This window comes from Amblyomma americanum, chromosome 7, assembly GCF_052857255.1.
Source record: "Amblyomma americanum isolate KBUSLIRL-KWMA chromosome 7, ASM5285725v1, whole genome shotgun sequence".
Classification (NCBI taxonomy): domain Eukaryota; kingdom Metazoa; phylum Arthropoda; class Arachnida; order Ixodida; family Ixodidae; genus Amblyomma; species Amblyomma americanum.
The window spans coordinates 28,586,239-28,606,281 of record NC_135503.1 but is presented as its reverse complement, the minus strand read 5'-3'; the positions used below and the strand labels follow the sequence as shown (position 1 = coordinate 28,606,281).

Here is a 20,043-nt window from a genome sequence, read left to right as displayed (position 1 = left end):
GTGTCGCATGTTGCTCGGGAACCGTGGCCGATGCAAATGCGGGAAGAAAGAAGAGGTATGTAACCTGTGGCTCTCTCGAAATGTGATCCATGCACGCTTTGACTGCTTCTTTACAAGAAAATAAAGAAATAGCCTCATACTCTCCAACCACGAAGTTATATATGCCGTGTTCCCAATCTACACAGGTAGGCGAACGGGGAAGGCAACAGACCTGATCCTAGAACATGCGTCTTTCAGGAACCTATAGCTTTCAGTCTAGTTACTAATCAGCGATGTGTCCTAAAGTGTAATGAAAGATGCTGAATCTCTGTATACCTATACCTCTCTATACAAGTATATACCGGATGTTTCAGAGAAAACTAAAAAAAAATTTAAATAGGCTTTCTGGGGTATTGGCGGACACCGGAAAGCCAATGAATTGTCTTAAGTAGTAAGCTTGTTAGCTAATTTCTGATAATTAACTCTTTAACTATCACAACTAGGCAACTCCTTGCAATTATAGATTTGTAGCCGGTCGTCAGTAATAGGAATTTCAGTTTTTATCATTTTGAAAACGTGATAACCCTTGGCGCTGTGGCTCGACAAAATTTGGCTTTTTTGACTAGTCACATGTGCTGGAAAGGTTGCTTTGCCTGCATGCTTTTCGAACACGCGTGTATTTTGGCACGATATAGCCAGACTTTGTCGAGCCACTGCGCCGAGGATAATCGTGGTTTTGGAATTCTAAAAACTGATATGGCTATTACTAACGACCGGCTACAAATATCTCTAATTGCAACTAGGCGCCTAAATCTATTAGCTCAAAATTTAATTATTAAATATAGTTAACCAATTTGAGACGATTCGCCGGATTTATGGTGGCCGCCAACACTGGTAATACTATGCTGAAAAGGCCATATTGTTACCTCAAAAACCTATTTTTGAAAATATTTGAATAACTGCTCTGAAATACCTGGTATTCTAAATTCTGACAAAGGCGGCGCCGTCAGTCTGGGGCCTAGGCTAAGAGGTGTTTTCACTAAGTTCTGCTTTAAAAGCCTGCATTTAAATAAAACCACTTCCAATTCCATCCCTTAATAAAAGAGTTAGAGCCTTTGATGCAAATGTAATTTAACGTCTCTGGTTGTAGTTGTTCACTGCTGACTTAGAACATCCTGTAATAATCAAAGCAAGATAACTAGATGCAGAACCTAAGTCTAGTTTATTAAACTCGACCACGGAGCCGCAGAATTGCGTAAAACAGGCAAAGCGCGGCGAGCGCCATGATTATAAACGCACCGCATTGGGCGTGGTGCATACTTCCCAAGTGTTCCGCCTCGTCCCGCCGCGGGCTTATAAACAGACCACACCGCGAAAACTACGCCCTCATTTGCCGGGACTCGCGAAAGCCGTCTTTTCGACGACGAAACGCGCTCCGACGAACGCCTTGTCCAATTAATTCTCCGAAATCCTTCGCATTGTCTACGCACCGCGCCAGAAGCCGACGCGGAACGGACGCTTCATGTAGGCCGCACCGCAAGGAGGGACACTACATAGACCACGCCGGCCGCGCGGTCTGAAATAAAGGCGGCGACTGGGCCTATAGTGTTCACGCTGAAGGCGCGACCCTCCTTCGCGCAGACAGTGGCGTGGAACGGGCCCTGCAGCCAAAGGGGCACATTCAGATTGAAATGGCCTCTTTCGTGCAGCCACCTGCGACCATCGCCGCGAGGGTCCTCTCCACGTTGGCTGGCCTCTCTTTCCGGCTTGGAGCTAGCCCGGCCGCGTGTGCGAGTGAGCGCCTGTGTGCCCCCCCTTCCCTTCCTCATCAACTCCTCCGGGAATATCGGCGTCCCACGCTGTCCTTCTTCGCCAAAGATGTACGGGATGGCGGCGAACCGGGCATTGGATGCACCCTCCACAACCCCCTCTTGCCCGCGCCCTCTCCCCACATTTCAATCAAGCGCTCCGTAAACACAAGTCCGGGGAATCTGGAGGTGGTGTCCGTAGAGGATGAGGAGAATCATCTGGAGTGGTCTTAGAAGGCGTCGGGAACGTGTGCGGAGGCGTAGCGTGAAATGAATGTCGCGTGTCCCACTGAGCCACCTGTAGGGCAGTATTTCACAACAAAGTCACCGTATCTCAGTCGTGGAAGGGGCAAAAACAAGTGACGAGAGCGCCATGCCCAAATGAAATCAGTGCGGCGAAAACTTTGGCGCTGCGTACGCAGTTTCCGCAGAGGTTCTCTTTCTGCTTTTGCCGCAGAGAAGACGAGCACCGTTCAAGAAAAATCTTAGCTCAAGAAACGCCGTGCCGAAATGTGTCCATGCAGTCCAGATGTCTGCGTCATGGCGCAAAGAACATGCTGACCGTATGAAACGGAACTGCGTGAAACATCGGCGTGCCAGTGACATATAAACGTGTCACCATTACCGTTACCGGAGTACCGGGACCCCGCGCGCCATCAACGCGCATGCGCAGATCGCCTGGAGGCCACCACATCGTACCTGAAGCTGCGTGCACGCCTGCCGCGTGAGGACCAATCAGCGTGTGCGCACTGGCGGTGGGCGGGCTCCGGCACTTCGGTAATGGTAACAGTAACACATCACGTAAGCCTTACTGCGTTGCACAGGTTTCATGCGTCATTCACTTCTCAGTCTCATGACTGGTAGTGAACGGCAACACGTGATATTCGGGGCACGTGAGTTCTTCCGATCATGTCAGGATGTCGATCCCTAAAGATGTCTTGTTTTCAATACGCAATCAATGAGAGCGCCTACAGTTCCTATGCGCAGTGAGTAATAACGACAAAGATTTCTTTCTCACCAGTCGAACCTCGTAATAACGAAACCGTTTACAACGAAATAATAGATATAACGAAGAAATGACGATTCCCCTCAGAAGCTCGGTCAACGCGGCCTATACCGAAGCTACGGCTATAACGAAGTAATCGCCGGACCCCTTCGGCTTCGTTATAACGAGGTTCAACTGTTAGGTGTTCCCAATTGTGGTTTAATATAATTTTAAGATCTAAACCACCTGCTCAGAAGCAAAAAACAGCCGACGTTGTGACGGAATGCTGAATGAGATGACCAGCAAATATATAAAATCAAAGTCACAAAGTGTTATCTGCAGTACTTCCATCCTCCATTCTGGCAAATTCTTTCGTTTCCGAGACGCCAATTCCTTAATTCCTTTCGGGATTCATGAGTGCGCAGGCAACGCGAGGATATTCGTTCCACGAATTTCGACGCAGAGTACGCCGTCCCTTACGTTGTATGCAGCCATTTGCGAACAATTGCAGCCCGAATTCTCCCTAGCCCATATAGCCTAGTTCTTTCTCATTCCCTGATTCTTTTCACCGGTATCCGTACGCACAATGCACAAATTATATTCTTTCTGCAAGGAGGCACCCGTACTTACTTTGTAGAGCGGATAATCAAGAAATAATGATTTCTCATTTTCTTTTCTCCTTCTCCGGCCTTCGAACGTTAACGATCGGCCTCCACGTGCCGAGAATGCACGTCCAGCAGCGAGCTCTAATGCCCCAGAAAGAGAATAACGCATTATAGCCAAATCATTAACCCGAAAAACTAAACGCGGAAGTGTGGGACCCGCATGCATCGCAGGCACGCTGCTTTCTTCAACTCCCCCTTCCCTTTCTCTCTAATGAAGAGCATTGAGTTTCAACATGAACAACGGCTGCAGTCTATCTAGGTCACTCCGTATTCATTAACGCTGCCGCCGTCGTTGTCGTGCGAGCCGAAAAGCGCATCAGCCCCCGGCGTATCCGCCACGCGGTGGCGACGACAACGTGCGCCTTCGAAACGCTTGCGAAATGCGCAGTAGCATTCGCCCAGTGGCTCGGCTTTATGGTCCGCGACGCGGCGTAAGTCACAATGAGGACACCTGGCGAAAGAATCGCTGCTCAAAGACAAAGGAGCAAAAAGAAGAGACGAATGAAATGAAACCGCAGCGGGGGGCACTCGGTGGGACGACCGGAGGACATCCTCGAAGATGGGGGACAGGGGGACAAGGGCTTCGAAGGACATCAAGAAGAAGCGACGAAGCAGCGAGTGTGAGAGGGGCACCCGTGGTGCCGCTGGAAAACCATTCGGAAGAAGTTCTGGCGAAGTACAAGGGAGAAAAAAGAAGTAGAAACATTGATGACGTGAGCAGAGGAAGGCGAGGAAGACAAAGGCGTGAACGACGACGCAGGGAGCTGAGGGTGCCCTGCCGAGAGGAGGGAGCGGAAAACGATTGGGACGAGCGATACCTGGGGTCGCACAGCGGGCCGTGCCAAACACGCGTGCGAACGCTGTCTGAACTCTAGAGGAGGAAGTCAGGGGAGGGAGCACGATGACGATGACTACCCCACCGGAGGTGGCAGCGGCATACAGCTCAGCACTGCTGCATGAACACGGGCGTTTGTCTTCGGTGTCATTCGCTGCACTCACTTCGGTGAGGCGTTGCTTCCTGTAAAACTGCTTCCTTTGTATCTTAGTAAAGCAAAGGAGAGTTGAATTTTCTGGGGAGACCACATGGATGGAACAAACCGTTGTCTTGTAGGGGGAGGCAAATGGTTGCCGAGACGTTTCCCCAGTGATCTTAAAGCTACAGCTACAACCGGAACTTTCTTCGTACATTTAGACCTGATCAACAAGAAACATGTGAGCTCTCTGGTGATAGAGAATTTGCCATACGCGTTAATGTGATCCCGGTGGGAATGAGAGTGTTGCATTTATGAGGCTACGACAGGTAGGGCGAAGGGATGGCCAGTTTAAATATCACAATAACGGCTTCGCTTTCAACAGGTCGAAAGGCTAGCAGTTGGGTTGTCCCTTTATTGTTTATATACACGGAATACTTACACAAAGGTCACTTAATAGGCATTCGCTTCTAAAGCCCACATTTTTCCACGACATACCTCGTTTATTGCTTTGAAGGCCCGTAAGAGCACTATAAGCTCTTCCGTTTACCTCATTTGAACAAAAATCATTTGCATAAAGAACGAAAAAAAAATGAACATGCGCCTCGCGTACGGATCACTGGTTCAGTTTCTGGCGTTTTTAGTCAGTTAAAAGACGTCCTGCTACCACCTAGACTAGACCGCTCCGCTTCCGGTCCCGAGTGCACTCATCTCACATCCGCACAAACGTGAGGGCGTGCTTGTGAGCCGGAGGAAGCGCCACACACGCATACAACCATTTCTGGTGGCGCAACGGTGACGAGAACGGTAGCACTGCACCGTTAGACCCGGCTGGCGCCCGAAGTCCTGTCCGTCGACCGATTGTCCCTGCACTGCAGCTATCTGGCGCCAAAGGAACAAGTACGAACAGCAGCAGCAGCTCCAGAAGCAACACAGAGACGCCGCCGTCTCCGACGCCTCAACGGTCCGCCGGTCGGCTCGCATCGGATAGAAGACGCGCTGATGGAGCGATCACGAGGGCCCCATACAGCGTGCCGCCGGGTTCTTCTTCTTCGGACATCTGCCTAAATCGCCCCAGCATCTCACCCTCAATACCCCTCGCCCGCTGCTCTGCCACCGGTTCGGCCCGGTACGCGCACCATTACCCTCCGCGGCCAAGAGGAAAGACGGTAAGCGGGGCGTGAGTATGGCGTGCTAGTATTACTACCACTCTAGGGCCGCTCCCCCTCCTTCTACTGCTCCCGAAATGAGGTGCACGGCGGCGGATGGTTGCCGTATACGAAGCCCATTCACTTTCCTCACGCGCGACTATCGCGCAGGGCGTCGCTCGTCGATCGGTGGCAGTTCGACAACCGCCGGGTTCATCTCTTGCATTTCTTTCATTTCGTTTCCTCCCTCCCTCCTTCTTTCCTTCCTTCCTTCCCTCCTGTCTTCTTTCCACCCGGACATGACACGACGGCGATCGGGCGCGCGAATCAAGCGATGCATGACACCTTCGAGTGGGATGAGGCACGTCTAGACGTAGAGATGCTGCATGCCTCGAGCTCTTATCACGAACCTGCAGGGTGTGTATCGCGCGCCTATGTGCGCGCCGCTAGTTTGAAAGCTGAAACAGTCAGAGGAATGGCCGGTTATGGAAAAAGCATATGTTGGGTTGAAAAGATGGCCCGACGAAAGGTGTCATCTCTCTCATGTTCCTCGAAATTGTTCCCTGCCTTGCCGGGCCACTATAACACTACACACTGTCATGCCCACTATATATATACTTAGAGTCTCAAGTAGCAACTTTGTTCCCTTAAGAATGATTTCTGGCTGCTTCTCCTGGCAGTGTCAAAACTGTTGAATAGACGAGCCGTATGTTGATGGTAACGCGGGTGGCGGCGGAGACATCTTGAGCTAATGCACGAATGTTCAGGAACATAGATTATGTCACTTTAGCTATATATAAAGCTGAGATGGCAAAAGCTCGAAAACATGAGCTTGTTTAATAGCCTGAAGAAAAAAAAAACTTCAGTGATCATGAAACCTGCAGCGAGAAAACTACGATAGGAGTCGCATTTACTCTCAGTGATTACTTTGATGCTTTGAACGCTTTTACTCTAAGGTGAGGCTTCAAACACACTACAGTTTTTTCTGGACGGTGAAGGTGGAGGAAGTCGGTTGCGTGGAGGTGGGGCTAGGACGTGGGTCGATGGTGGTGACTCTAGATGGTGGCGGTGTGTGGGTGGGCAGCCCTAAAGTTTGGGGGGTGCGGTGGAGAGGTGGCTAGTGTGCGGTGCTTCTGAAGGGCTGAAGGGCAGCTGGCTTTACCAGCGCGTCTTTGAATTGGACGGTGAGGCTTTTAATACGGTAGCATTACACAAATTGCTCCCATTGCCTGGAGGGGAGTGACGTCATAAGATCGGATACTTCCCATTGGCTCAAAGTAAGTGAGGGTACAAGATAATGAATAATAATGTAAAGATGAAATTATGAACAATCTCCGTTTATTTGGGTGCTATTTGCATCACATCTTTCAAGCGTAGAAAAGAGCAACGCTTATTTTTGTTCCAGAAACACCGCGTTTTCAGAAAAACCTAGCCAGACCTAATGAGAAAAGAGTCTGACTCGCCAGGCACAAAACAGGGAAAGCGAGCAGCTCAGTTCTGGGCGCGCAGGCAACAAGTACAAAAAACAAGAAACCGCTAACACTCGGCAGCTTGCGAACGCGACTCGTCCAAGAAAGGCGCATACGCCTGTTTTCGTTCGATAATCACAACCCTTGAGTTCCGCAAGGCCAGCAGAAGTTGAAGACACACTTTAGCCTCGCGCGGACGTTACTCTGCATCCCGCGGAAGCAGCGGAGACAGAAAAAAAAAAAAAACTGCGTAAACAGCCAAGAGTGGCGACAGCAACAAAGCCTCTGGTGGCGTCGCCGCAAGGCTACGAGAAAACCAGGGTGAATAATAACTCCGGCTTCCACTACTTCCCGCGTCAAAGCAAATGCAACAAGGATAAGCGCGCCAACAAAGGCGGGAAAGCAGCGAAGGTTGCATGGCCCAAAAGTGCCTGCTTTTTTACCCCACGAAGGACAACAAAGCTCCCGGCGTCGCCAACTTGATCCTAGCTCTTTCTGATGTCGCCAACCCCGGAGTCCTCTCTCTCTATCTCTGTTTCTGTGCACAGCAGTGGCGCCTGAACACGCATCCTCCAACGGTACCATGGGCACCGGGCCCGTTCATTTGTCTCGGGAGTGGAGGAGGGGGGCACTGCGAGCGCTGTCGGGCGTATACAGCCCCAGCTCGCTTCCGCCGCGGTGTAGCGAAAAAGTGGCAAAAAGAAAAAAAAATGAGGAAGAGGCGAGTCGACGACAAATGGCAATTCTGCATAATCACCGCATTCCTCTCGGCGGCGCGCCTCCGGACAGTGAGCGCGTTGTCTCTGTGCGTGCGTGCGTGCGTGCGTGCGTCTTTGTTAGGGAGTGTGCGTGTTGGTGTCCTTCTCGTCGCCGTGTATGCTTGCCGGAACAAGGAGCGCAGCCAACTGCACGACACAGTGCTACGCGTCGCGGAGGTTTTCCATTCATCAGCGTCGTAGCTGTCGCGTTGCCAGCGCGCCAAGCCCCGGCGCTGCTGCTCTTCTGCAGCTGGGGCTGGAAGAAGACCACTACGGGGGAAGCGCGCGGCGACTTGTTTGCTTTTCGCGTTGCGACCGGCCTCGCTCGGACGATTCGCAGGAGTGTGTGTTTGTGTGTCAGCGTCTAGCGCGTTTTTGTTCGCTCGTTTCTGGCGCGCTGTCCCTGCCTTGCAGGGAGCTGTTACGCGCGTACACGCCCTGTTGTCGACTACGCTGCATGCATACGAGGCGGCGGTGGCGCCTACGCAACGCTTTCGCTTTTCCTTGCACAGGATGCGCGTGGCACCCCGCCGGCTTACTCAGCGAAGCTGCGCCGCTCCCCCTAGGTGGCGCGCCGTTGGCTTCCGGGGCCGGTGAGTCTGGCGAAAACCTGCTTCGCAACCATATTAGGTAAATGTTGCGCAAGACTTGCAAATTACAGTTACTAATGGCGTGGAAAAAAAAAAAAGGAGGCGATAACTTGAAATGCTAATGGCGGTATTCAGGTGACGTCACGGGCGCCATTTTGTTGTCAAGCGCCTAGCTTCAGCAGTGCGGGCCGGAGCAGGAGACGGTAATCCCATCAGACACGCCCTCAGCCTCTCGCAGTGCTTCGTGTACAACAAAATGGCGGCCACTGTGGCGTCAGTGCATACTTCCTACAGCGCAGTTTTCATTCATTCATTCAATAAATTACTCGATCATGGTTTGCTCCTACCCTCATTGTTTTATAGTTATTCACTCACTCATGCATTTATTAACTCGCTCCAAGTCCAGCAATTTGGAACAAAAATTTTGAAAATTGAAACACTGTAAGATACTTTCACGGCAATATTGAAGGTAATGGTCCATTCTTCTGATATGTAGAAAAATCTTTCTTTTACAATGCTTCAATTGGTCGTATATCAATCAGTTAAGTCTCATATACAAAACCAATGGGGGACGCTCTTGACGATAGAAAAAACGTTAATAGAAAAAAAATATCCATGACTGCCGTCGGCTGGTTTGTAGGTATACTGATTGTTATAATGAAATCTTACATTATATAAAAAAATTGCCTTCATAAATGGTTTCGCAATGAAAAAAGCTTTTGTCTGTAATTGCTGGGTATGATCCTCCGATTTATTGATTTACTCCTTCAGCCTTGCTCAGGAACTACCTCCTCCATATCACACGCAATTAGTTTTGATCTTTCGTTCATCCGATTAACTACTAACGGGCAGAAATGGAACGTAGGCGGTCAGGATGCGATAAAGGAAGTGAATTTGGTCAATATTTCCTTGGCCATTGGTTACGGCAAGCAGCGTTTCTAAGGAGAGGTTACACTTCAGTCTGTCCACATTTACTTCAAGGTGCCGTGCTGAAAGTGGCAAACTTATTTCAAATCAGAATAAATAGGTGTGCACAGGCAGGCCTCGCATGGAGCAGTTAAGCCGCTATACATGACTTTCGCCTTTAAAAGGCAAACATAAATTGTGCTGAATGTAACACTAATTTGACAAAAATAACAGGAATGAACGGTCATTTCGGTTATGCGCGCGCACACTCACACACACACCGCCCAAAAGCATCGCTTAGAATCAACCCCACGTTTTGAATTTTCCTGCCTGATATTTGATGCCTCCGAGTATTAACCTCATTCTGAGCCTATTTGAGAAATAAAAGAAAGGCTAAAAGCTGCTAGAGAAACTACTGTCATTTGCGTCCGTGCTGGTAAGTGTCCGCTGACTCAGCTCTACTTTTGAAGCATTAGGGACACCCATCACGCCTTGAAATGAAAGCTGCACCAAGTATTGCTGGGAGAAGGAACAATGCGTGCGTGTATGCATTTGGTTCCGGCAACTGTGCGCACAATACACCACTCTTCAGTAACATGCTGTGCCATTCGCGCGGGAAAGTGAATCACATCGCCGACCGACCGCGGAAGATCGTTCCTGACGAGCCACCTGCTGAGCGCGCATGTTTAAGCCGGGCGTTTCGTCATTGCTTCCTCCTACTGGCGTCCATGACACCCGCAGAGGTTTTCAGACGCAAGAAACAGCGTGAAGCTGCTCTTCATTTCGCCATTTGTTCCCAGATGGGAAAGAAAGCAAAGGGTCCTTTCATGCGGAAAGCCCGTTTGTGAAAGGGTTATATCCGAATATTAAAACCGCGGGGCCCCGACGCGGATCAGCGGGCTCACGCTAATCCGACTGATCCTGGGTGCATGATGAACAATGCTGAGGCATTGATACGTCCGTGCTGTGAAGCTTGATATATTTCTGTCGCCTTGGTATTAAAGCCTGGTTGATGATAAAAGTTCGTTTCCTAATAAATTGTCCGCAGAATATGAAGGCACCGCAAGGCATATCACACGAAAAAAAAATACCGTGTTGACGGCTCACTTTCACTTTTTTATAGCTGCGAAAAATGCGCGCTCTCTGAGAATCGTACGCACTTTTGCAAACACGGGTTCATGTACTATGGGGAACTTGAGCTGAAGTTTGAGGTGCCGATAGCAGCGCCATAACACACTGCCTAGCTAGAAGAGCAAACAGTTTTGGGTGGTACTCTTAGTACTTTTCCGCGCCACCTTCAGGCGCTTATTGGCGTGAGCCTCCGCGCTCTGTCGAAGGCGCCTGTGCCGTGAGTCACCAATCTGGGCTACGCCGAGAGAAGCTAGGCAATGAATGCTGTCAGCCAAACGGGGGAATCTAATCGCGCAGAATGTGTTCTCGCGTTTGCAGCGGACCAAGCGGCTGACAAAAGCAGTTTTGAGTCACCGAATGGAAAAACTGCAGTGCCACCTTGGCAGCGCAGGTTCCCCATAGTCAGGTGCAAGTCAAGAAAAAAGCTGCATTTCCCCACCAAAGCACCCCATTCCATCCAATGGCGTCGGCCGGTTCTCATGAACCTGCTCGCCAGACTAGCCCGACAATGCAGGGAGTAGCGTGACAATGCGGGGAGGGGACCATCCCTTCATCTGCCACTCCCCGCATTGTCACGATAGCAGGTTCATGAAAATCGGCCGACGCCATTGGCTGGAATGGGGGTCCTTTGACGAGGAAAAGCCGCTTCGTTTTTGAGTTGTATCCGACTATACCCTGCCAAGATGCTAGTACAGGTAAGAAAGCATACCTATCAATCATTAGTTATGGTAGGTTTTATGGCACGTAAGCGAAGGGGTTATCAGGCGCCCAATACAATAAAAAAAGTTTTTGTTTTGGCCATTAAGTAACCAATGTTTCCTAAAGCTTCGTCTCTAATACTGTCCCTTATGTTGTTTGTCTATTGTATCTGTTACTGTCTTTTTTTATTTGTTACTTTTCTACTGGAGGCCCTCCTGGTGGTTTCTTTATACAATGGAGCTGTTCGTTATCGACCCACAAATAAAAACAAGATAATAAGCAAACACAGAAGTTTCGAGCAGGCGTTCACATGCGTCCTCGCCGAATGAGCAAACATGGCCATTACAAGGTGGCAGACGCCCCGCATAACTCGGGCGCTTAGTCAGAACACACTGACACGCAAGCGGCACGCCGATGCGTGACGGCGTGTGTCATATAATATGAGCCAGCGGACACTGCATAGCCGATGTATCCGCAGCGGAGGAGCCACCGAAAGGCCAAGTACAAAATTACAGCACGCGAGCTAGGAGCGAAGCGAACGCAAAAATCGCCGCAGGAGACGCACGCCGCAACCTTTGTGTAACCTAATGGTGCATGCATAATGAGAATGGCAACGGCGTCTCATTTCTCAATCGACGCACCCCCCCCCCCCAACTCTCCCCGCCCTCTATCTTCTTCCCCTCCTCACATCTAGGAAAATGCTGCGGTCGGGCTGGTGACGCGCCGCCACTCATAGCCGGAGGCTATTAAGGAGCTTTCGTCTGCTTCGCCACGAGCGCGCGTCCGCGGCGGGCCATTGTGTTCGGTGAGCGCGGCGGAGTACGTGTGTACAAGATGACGGTAAGCGCGCGAGCATGACCTTGCCGGCGGGCCGGTCCGCTAGAGGCTATATCCGTGGGACGTGCTGGCATTCGAAGCTGCCGCTTTCTTTGCAGACAATGCTAAACGCGTGAGTAGATTTCAAATTTGGCGCCGCAAGGACAACGTCTCGTCGCGGCTTGTCCATCGTCGGCTGAAGTCGTTTACATTCGAGAGACAGCTTTTGTGCGCGCAAAGGTGGAAATGTCAACACCGGAGGAACATATATCTCTTGGACGGCTATGCTTGTTTATTCCTCCTCTTCCTATACTGCTCGTACACTCTAAGCACGAATACGCCCATATGGGAGTAAAAAGGAATTAAGCTCTCCTATAGCGCATTTCCTTTTATAAAAGATATAAGTGCGCTAGAGGACAGCTTAGTGTATTTTTACTCCTTTCTGTTCGGAGTGCAGACACCTACCACGAATACACACGAATACCAGCCTGTCGCCTCGCAGTATTGTCCACAAGGAAATACGCGCTGGCTCCAACTATGATTCCAAACAAGATGCGTCTTAAAGTGTGCACAATTTCGCTAGAATAATGAAGTGTCTTAGGAGATGGGAGCAAGAAGTAAGGTATGGAGTCTTAGATATGAGAAACTTTCTTTAAGACACCCCTTCGAACCAGGCGACCAGGGTTCTTGAACCCGACCACACGATGAACAGGTATTTCTCGCGCAGCAGCTGAGAACGTCGTAATACAGTGGACAAATTTATGCTAAATATTTTGATGTCACCGTTGGCGCGCGGCCATTGGACAACATGAGATAGCTATGGGGACGTCCCAAGACACCACGTGATAGTACGAATCTGTAGGATGCAGTTAGTGCCGGGCAAACTGCGGGATATCAAACTCACAACAATGCTACAGGCTCACAACAGCTGTCATTACGGGGCATTTATCAATACGGGAATACGTGATAAGAGCAGGAGTGTTTCCTTGGTTGGTAAATCTATGAAGAATGCCAGAGCTGTTTTCCTTGGTAGCACCTTTTGTTACGAATGCAGTTATTCCCAAGGCTACCTTCGTCAATGACGCAGTCCCCGTTAAGCGTTAAGTTCAGCATCAGCAACGCGTTCCTCTATACACCGCTTCGCATTTACCGCGACGCCGGCGCCCGGGCCGCGGCCGTAATGACCCACCACCATCTCCTCCCTCACGCGTCGAGCACGCGTCCGCCGAACACGCAATCAGGCGGCGATCGGCCGGCGGCGGGAGACAGGACCATCATCGGCTCCTGCCATCCGCGACCACCATCCAAGCAAGCGACGAACCACTCGAGCGCGGAGAGAGGCAGCAGCGGCATGCGCGGCCCGCAATCGAAATTCGGGTCAAGGTGCCACCGCGGCGGCCAAAACACACACACACACACGTGGCCGGACGCTTGATGGAGGCGCCTCCCCGCACGCACACACGTACGCACGGCGCACACGAACTTACCGCACTTCGCAGACGGCGTCGCCAGCACGAAAGAGGAAGGGAGAAAGACCTCGTCTTCTTCCCCGGCGAAGGAGTCCTCCTGCAGCGGGGCACAGAAAGAAAGAGGGGGAGAAAAAGAAGTGTTCATTACATTGTTCCCGGGGACAAGCGTGTGTGTCTCTCTCGGTAAACACACGACGTGCGCGGTGGCGCAGGCCGACAGGAGCCGCATGCGAGCGCCGTGGCGGAGAATAAAGCAAAAAGCACTGTACTCTAACACAAAGCACGCTTCTCACCCCCCCCCCCCCCCCCCCCCCCCCCCCCCCCCCCCCCCCCTCGTCTCGTCACGCCGCAGAAACGTGCTAGCTCCTACAGGACTAGGTCCTACCGGCTGATAATGGACGCGTGGGAGGTGGCAGCAGCAGGTAAACCACTTCCTTCACCGCTTTTACGGCCCTCTCACCAGATTCAGAAGACAAGGCACGGATTTGGGCCAGATGGAGAACTTGCGCTCTGGTATACGCAATCCCAGAAATAGCGCAGGACAAGAGACAATGCGCAACAGAAAACTCAACGGCCCTTTTGGATCCAGTTAGTTTACAAACTTCAGTGATTACGTACGTCGAGGTTCCTATTTCCACACACTTCTAAGCTCATCGAAAAGCAGCCAAGTTCGCAAGTGAAGGGAAGAAAAGTGAAGGAAAAAGGAAGTCGTTATGCTTCTGCTATGAAGGAATGCGTAAATACACTGACACACACATGTAAATGTTCTGGTAGCCGTTTTTATAAAACACGTGCTTAGGATGTACTAAATACTGCCACAGTGTGTAGTAGCCTATGCACAGAACGCATGATTGGGAACACGGTGTGCAAACAATATACATATCGAACAACAGGCACATATTTATAGACGGGAAGAGCTCAAATTAGGGGAGTAATTACCCATCGACATGCATGCAGCCAACGGCTACAAAGGGAGGCTATGTAGCTTTATGAGCAATTACTCCCTATTTGTTACCTCCTCGTTTTTGGGCTTTTCCCATAGATACATCGAACTAGCGAGAAACAAGTTTTTATTCTAACGGTAAGCTCTCAAAGCTTCAGCTTCGAAAAGCCATCCATGGACATTGCATACAATCTAACAGAATCACAGCAAAATTCTCAGTCATTCTCAGGAATATCAGAGGGGAAAAGGAGATGTGCTCCAACAAGAAAAAACATTGGAGGGTGGAAGCCAACGGCCACCGAAACCAAGGAGCATAGGGAATGTTCTTTTGTTATTAATTATTGGTGTTCATCAATGCAAGATTAACATGGCAGTAATTTTTATTAATCTTCTTCGTAATCCAATCCGCGAAGCTGACTCTATGTTCCCACTGCCTTCTCTTGGAATCCATTCCGTTACCCTTAGGAACCATTGTTTATTTTGCCTTCGCGTTACATGCAGTGCCCATGCCGATTTCTCGTTGATTTCTAATAGGACATCAATAACTAGCATTTGTTCCCAGACCCACACTGCTCTACATCTACCTCTTTACTTTACACCTATGATTTTCCTTTCCATAACTATCAGCGCTGCCCTCAATTTTACGCGCTCAACACGTTTCGTTAACTCCTTCACATTTCTGCCCCGCAGGTAAGTACCGGTACGGCACTCACTCCAAACTCAAGCCTCGAGTTGATGAAATAGCTCATCAATGTTTATGAAAAAAAGTATTATTAATATTTCGCAACGACAAACATCTACAGTCTTGTGTATCACCAAAGCTTGCGGACAGCGCTAGCTCTATTAATGACATCTTTCTAGAATAGTTTACTTAAGTGCCTGCATAGAAGACCGTCCTATTACTTTTTTTTGAACGACAGCATAAAAACGAATTTCAACCTCCAGAACCCGGATTAGCACAAAGCCGTTGACTTCGATACGAAAAAACTTCAGAGAAGGGTTTCTAATGTAGCCCAAAAAAAGGGGGGGGGGGGGGGGGGGGGGGGGCTCGCTCCCGCAACCCTGAGTGCGTGAGCCTGCTTATCTGGTTTGTGAAGCTTTCCTGAAGTTTGTGCTCACATGACTTCAGGAAAGTCCCGCAACCGCTTTGAGAGCAACAAGTCTTTAGAAAGTTGGATGCAGAGCCACACTACTTTCCGCTTCAAAGTTCCCGCCACCAAAAATAGGCTTCGCCTGTGGAGCCACGTCGGATCCTGATGACGTGCACGAGAAAAGAAGCAAGGCGGTAGAAGTCGATTTCGAAATCTCGACTTCGAAACTCTTAACCTCACATCGTCTCGCTTCGCGCGGACGCTTAGAAAGCACTGGGAAAAGTATAAAGAAAACGGGCACGCCGCTGCATTGTGACTGGCAACTTCATTACGCCGCCAGCAAAAGCCGAGGGCTGCACAAACAGCTTGTCCCGAAGTGTACACTCTATCGCCGCGCAATACACTGTCACCTCCGCGGTCGCCGCCACCGACCCTATAATACTGGGCCTTTAAAATAGAACAGCGGCAAAGCGCAACAGCGTCAGCACACGCACACATGTGGATTCCCACTGATTCGCTTGAACTCCGGTCGCCCACGAACTGCGCTTCAGAACGCCAGCGAGGAGAAGACGGGCGACACAAAAACCGGAGCCGAAACAAATTTAAGGCCGTCGTTGACAGAGAGGAAAGGGGCTAAAGGATGGGGTTGGGGGGGGGGGGGGGGGGGCGTCACGGCGACAAATGTTTACACGAGCGAACGGTCTAACTTCGGAGCAAGGTGCAAACAACTGTCGTTTCAAGCCGAGGCGCGAGGCGAGCTCCGGCCGTGTTGACGGAACGCGGCGCTAACGACCACGGAAGGAAAGGCAGATAAACCTCCTTGAAAGAGACGAGAGGGAAAGGAGCTAGGAAAAGAAAACAAAAAAAAAACGAAAATAAAGAGGCACGAAGTGTCGGAAAGCAGCATCGACCGATCTGGGCATTTGCAAGGCATTTTAGCCTCGAGCAACTCTCTCGCGCGAACGCGAACTGACTGCAGTGTACACGCGTAGCTGGCGTCGTCGTTGTGCTGTTTTTTTTTTCTTTTTCCGGCGCTTCTCGCGAGCGAGCTCGTCTCGGATGTTGTTAAGCGTATCGTCGAGAAGAGGCGTCGTCGCGTTTAGCGCCTCAGCAACGACGAGGGCGACGAGGCGGAGGAGGAAAGGTTAGGTGCACAGCCCTAGCAAATTTTGACTAACTGCGGGCGCTGCACTCCATCCATCCACAGAAGGTATATATTTTATGCCGACGAGAGAAGAGCGCAACAGGCGGATTCGCGCAGCGCGAAATTTTCTCGACTCAGCCACGTGCCTTTGGAATCTCGAAAGAGGCGTCTTTACGGAGAGTCGCAGAGGTTGTCTTGTCGTAAATTTCTATTCCTCCGTTTGTAAGCCATATCACGTGGGGGATTAATGCAGTGGTAATCTTCTAAAAAAGGTCGGGGCTTTTGCAGAATGAAGACGATCAACAATTTTCTTCGTCCCATATCGCGAAAAAAATATACACATAAATGTTTGCCTACGAAGCCAGGTTTTATAATAATAATTGGTTTTTTGGGGAAAGGAAATGGCGCAGTATCTGTCTCATATATCTTTGGACACCTGAACCGCGCCGTAAGGGAAGGGATAAAGGAGGGAGTGAAAGAAGAAAGGAAGAATAGGTGCCGTAGTGGAGGGCTCCGGCATAATTTCGACCACCTGGGGATCTTTAACGTGCACTGACATCGCACAGCACACGGGCGCCTTAGCGTTTTGCCACCATAAAAACGCAGCCGCCGCGGTCGGGTTCGAACCCGGGAACTCCGGATCAGTAGTCGAGCGCCCTAACCACTGAGCCACCGCGGCGGGGCGCCAGGTTTTAAAAAACTCTACGTTCAGGGCTTGTCAGATGTTCTAGGGGTCACAGGGTCTGATTTTGAATGGAATATTCGAGCACTTACGGTGCTTGTGAAGCTGACAAAGTTATAACGGGCGAGGATGAGACTGTCCCTCGATCTGCCAAGATTCTTAACGACTGGGGCGTCGTTTGTGTCCTACTACAGGACTCAAAAGCAGGCTCTATGGTGTCTGCCCTGTTGACCCTATATGGTCAAAAGCAGACCCTATAGATGAAATATATAGTATTATAGGGTCATATATGGCCTGCGGATATTGGCAAAAAACATATAACGCTAACTCAAGGACACGGTAAGAAAGTACTTCGATCACACAAAATACTACAATACAAGCATCATCTTAACTCCAGCGACAACCACACTGTCCGCTCATCATATACACGAACATGCAGCAACTATATAGTCAGAATAATCAGATACAACTCAAGAACGCAGCGGCTTTTCCCCATCAAAGGACCCAATTGCAGCCAATGGCGTCGGCCGATCCTCATGACTCTGCTAGTGTGACAAAGCAGGGAGTGGCAGATGAAAGCGGATAGTCTCTTCCCTCTATGGCCAGGTATCGACCCCTCTCTCTATTGTTGCGCCCCTCCCTGCATTGCCAAGCTAGCAGGGTCATGAGAACCGGCCGACGCCATTAGCTGGAAGGGGGTCCTTTGACGGGGAAAAGCCGCTTCGTTAAGTTTGGCTATTTCGACGAGTTACGTGCACAAGAGAAGTTGCTCTGCCAGCAAGCGTCTCGAAAGCGCATGTATTTTGGCGCGATGCAGCCAAAATTTGTTGGGCCACAGCACCAAGGGTGACCGTGTTTTGGAAAGTCTAGAAACTGATATGGATATTACTTACGGTGGGCTGCCCGCCCCTCAGTAATTAAGGAGCGCATCTGTAATAGTTAAAAAGTTAACTATTCGATGTTAGTTAACCAGCCTGCTAGTTAACACGTCTTAGCTGTATTCAAATGTACTTCACCGCTGACAATGCTATGCCTAAAGAAGCGCTCTTCTATCTCAAAAAGCCTATTTTTAAAAATTGTGTAAAGTCTTACGTGAAAAATCCTGTATGTACATAGATCCATGGTCGATTCTGTCAACCTCGGCTCCGACAATGCCTATTTAAAAGGCTGTCCTTTGTTCCCCCAGAAGATGGCTCTGTCAACCGCAAGACACTGCGCTCATCGCCCTCTTTTTTTCACTGTCCCTGGCCCTTCTCTGACACCGTCATTGAAAAAGCTTGGCTTCTGCGAAGCTGGGTTGACGCCCCAGAGCATGGTTGAGATATGCAGCTCAAGCCAACGTCCCCCCACGCCCAGCTTATACCCCCCCTTCCACCAGCCTCACCCTCTTCCCTCCCCTACACCGCACCGCTCGCGTCAACCTCGGGGTCGCTGTCTTTTCGAACCGTTGCCTCGCATTTCCTTACTTTGTTTTGCTTCGACTCGGCTTGGATTGCTTTGGTTTGCGTTTGTGTAACAGACGAGCTGAGAGGTTTTTTTTGCCCGTGCGAGCACTTTGCGTCTCATACGAGAGAACGATGAACGCCGACTTCTCTACCCTCCGCGCCATTTCAGCCGCGTAACAAAATTACGTAACTGCCCGTGCAACGAGGCTTGTGTAACAGGCGCCGTCAGTATACGCGCATAACACGCACCATAGCGACGAAGCTTGAAGTATTGTTTCTCAGGACCGTGATTATACTTTGTACACTTCATGAGGAGGGACTTTTACATGTCCAGAGGCAATTACGCAAGCAGAGGCGCGTGTACCGTCGGCGAATAATTAGCCACGCGATTAGCCCCGCATTCTGTATACCCGTACAGTGTTCGCAGACGGAGCACATGGTGGAGCCCTATGGCTAGTACAAAATCCGGTGTAGTGTTCAAAATTGACTGCGATGGCAACGTTTTTTTTGTTTGTTTGTTTAAAAGAGAAGTGTTAAGTCAGAACAAGTCATATGGCTAAAAGTGCCCAAAAGCGAATATAAAAGAAATGAGACAAACCATCGCAGTGAAGCGGCACGCAAAACTCAAATTAGGCTTCACTGCCAGAGAGAGCGAAAAAAGATATGTAATACTGCAAAGGTGGTGCGCGCCTTCCACTGTTTGAGGTTCTGGTGCAGGTCCTGACAGCGAAGGTGTCATAGGCCATTCCAAAAGCACCATCTTTAACAATTATTTCATAGAGAATAAACGTCATGCAAACATTAAAGGCGCATAATCTTAAAGTAAAAAAAAAAACGAAAGTATTTTTATGCTGGAACCACTGGCCTGGCCACGTGACAAACGTGTATCCGGGCATTTTTCATACTTGCCCACTTCGCATCGCCCTCTGCATGCCAAGCCGAAACTCTAATTGTTTTGGAACAGTCGCATCGGTATTGCCACTACGGCTCCACGACCGACAGCGACAAAATGGTTTCGAGCGCGCTGCTAATTCTAGCATTGCCCTGTACCAGCGGTTCTTCTTCAAAGCACACGCAACACAATGACTCATCGAGTTCCAGGAATGGCGCGTCGGGCGCTCAGCAAAATATAAAGGCGAAACGTAAGAAGCGCATGAATGAGAGACCATAAATGTTTCTCTCCTCACTGCTTCCTGCGTTTTCTCCCCGTTATTTCGCTTATTTTCTCGCAAAGAAACACGGTGGCAGGCAAGAGGGGACCGATGGCTGTCGTCGAGTCGCATCACCGGTAATGGAGCCTCCCCAGGAGACCGTGGCTCTGTTTCCTCCTTTCCCTTTTCCCTC

The 20,043-nt window shown here is 50.1% G+C and overlaps 1 protein-coding gene across 3 annotated transcripts in view; it reads right to left on the bottom strand.

Annotated features, from left to right (window-relative positions):
• LOC144098744 (calcium-activated chloride channel regulator 2-like) overlaps positions 1-20,043 on the bottom strand; it is a 573,215-nt gene that overhangs the window by 322,745 nt on the left and 230,427 nt on the right. For all 3 annotated transcript variants that reach the window (XM_077631596.1, XM_077631595.1, XM_077631597.1), the window contains one exon: positions 13,413-13,491. The gene's annotated coding sequence lies outside the window, so the exon portion shown is untranslated. The remainder of the gene's footprint in view (positions 1-13,412; positions 13,492-20,043) is intronic.